This window comes from Furipterus horrens, unplaced genomic scaffold (assembly GCF_987537825.1).
Source record: "Furipterus horrens unplaced genomic scaffold, mFurHor1.1.pri manual_scaffold_3, whole genome shotgun sequence".
In the NCBI taxonomy this organism is placed as follows: Eukaryota; Metazoa; Chordata; class Mammalia; order Chiroptera; family Furipteridae; genus Furipterus; species Furipterus horrens.
Window position 1 is genome coordinate 89,675,668 of NW_028327173.1, and position 2,057 is coordinate 89,677,724.

The 2,057-nt window shown below is 34.8% G+C and overlaps 1 non-coding gene across 1 annotated transcript; it reads left to right on the top strand.

Moving 5' to 3' along the window:
• Positions 1-1,045: 1,045 nt before the first annotated feature.
• Positions 1,046-1,209, top strand: LOC150015477 (U1 spliceosomal RNA). Its single transcript, XR_016510265.1, has one exon. It is a non-coding gene; the product is annotated as a U1 spliceosomal RNA (small nuclear RNA).
• The last annotated feature ends 848 nt before the right edge of the window (positions 1,210-2,057 follow it).

The window sequence follows — 2,057 nt, forward strand, 5'->3', positions numbered from 1 at the left end:
GAGGTATGTCGCAAGGCAGCGGAGGTTTTTTGGAGTCAGAGTTTTCCTTCTCTGATGTGCCCTGACTGGAAGATCGAACCAGCGACACTTAGCTCGCAGGCCGACGCTCAATCCACTGAGCCACACCAGCCAGGGATTCTAAGTCAGTATTTTGATTATAACCATTGTATCTTGTCTGTTGTCACAATAATATAATTTAAATAACATTAAGATGGTATGAGCAACTTTATAAGCATCTTCTATGCACACATATCACAGATGTATAAATTCAACTCCATAATCATAAGTGAATGATGATCATGTAGCAGTTAAGAAAGAATAACCTTGATGTGGCACTTTTCTGGTTTTCTTTTTTTTTTAAGATTACATAAGGAATATGATGCAACCGTAACACTTTCATTGGATTAAGATGTATGTGTTTGACTGAAAAATGTAAGTATTAAGCATCAAATTTTTAAACATAAAATAACAGTTATAGTTTGCTGTACATCTACCATAAGCCAAATGCCTGTTTTGAGTGCCTTATGCCTGTCATCTCTTTTAATCCTCATGACAGTGCCCAGGTGGTAATTACATCTGTTTTGTAGTTGAAGGAACTGAAGTTTGCCAGAGTGGACACCTGTATTAGTGACAGCCAGTAAGTGATAGGGCCAGGATGGAACCCAGAGCTGTCTCATGTCCCAGTCAATGCTTTTTCCATGCACTCTGCCACATCCAAATATATTGGTAGCTCTTGTTTTGCTTTATAAAATCCAGTTTCTGAGAAGCTGGAAAGAAAGGAAAACTTCTTTTAGCTGAAGCCTGAAACTTGGATTTCAATTTAGGAATAAAATATGATCTGATACACAATGTTATGGCTGTAATCCATAGGATATATGAAGAACTGATGCAATTATAGTGTAAAGATAAATTATGGGGAAGAGGAATGGGTTTGAAGTGTGTTTTAAAATTTTAATTACCTCTATTGTCTATCACATTCTGTAGACAGTCGCTTCAAATCCTAGACTTTGATGCAGATATTTATGACATTAAAGGTAGTCACTTCGTAATTGCCTGGCAGGGGAGATGCCATAATCACGGAGGTGGTTTTCCCAGGGCGAGGTTTATCCATTGCACTCCGGATGTGCTGACCCCTGCGATTTCCCCAAATGTGGGAAACTCGACTGCATAACTTGTGGCAGTGGGGGACTGTGTTCATGCCCTCCCCTAAAAATAAAAAAAGAATTAAAAAATATATAGTCACTTCATGTAAAGGATTTAATGAAACTATTTAATTTTGTTCCTTGTAACAAAACCATTGCATGTTTATTGTAGAGAAATAAGAAAATAGGGATAAACAGAATGATGAAAGAAAAAATCTCTCATAATCCCACTTCCCAGAAATAACCACTGTTTAACTTTTCGGTGTCCACCATTCTGTCTTTTTTAATTTATATGTGAGTATATAATTTTTTTATTTTTTACAAAAATAAATTTTTACAAAAATAAAAAATCTATTTGTAACCATATTTTTTCACATAAAAATATATCATGAACTTTTAAAATGAAATTAAGTATTCTCTAGGATCATTTTAAAATTTAATTAAGTGTAGTTGGTATATAGTATTATATTAGTTAATTAGTTACTATATTAGTTTCAGGTGATTCGACATTTTTGTACCTTACAATGCAATCACCCAACTAATTCTAGTAATCATTTGTCACTGTGCAAATTAATCACAGTATTATTGATTATATTCCCCTACCTTTTTCACCCATTCCTCCCACCCCCTCTCCCCATTGGTTTCTGTCCAGGATCATTTTAATAGGTGTAAAGTATTCATTTCATCGATGTATGATAGTTTAGTAGTTAGTTTCAGATTCTTAAACAGATTGCTTCCAGTTGCCTTTACTTGTGGAATTATCACAAATTTGTCTTACTCTAATATCATCTAACACTGTCTTACTCCTTTAGGCTCTTCTCATTCCACGGTGTCTACACATAAGTGATTGTATCCCAACATCCTAGCTTATAGGTCTAATGAAATTATTCTACTTTATAGTTACTCCCCACACTT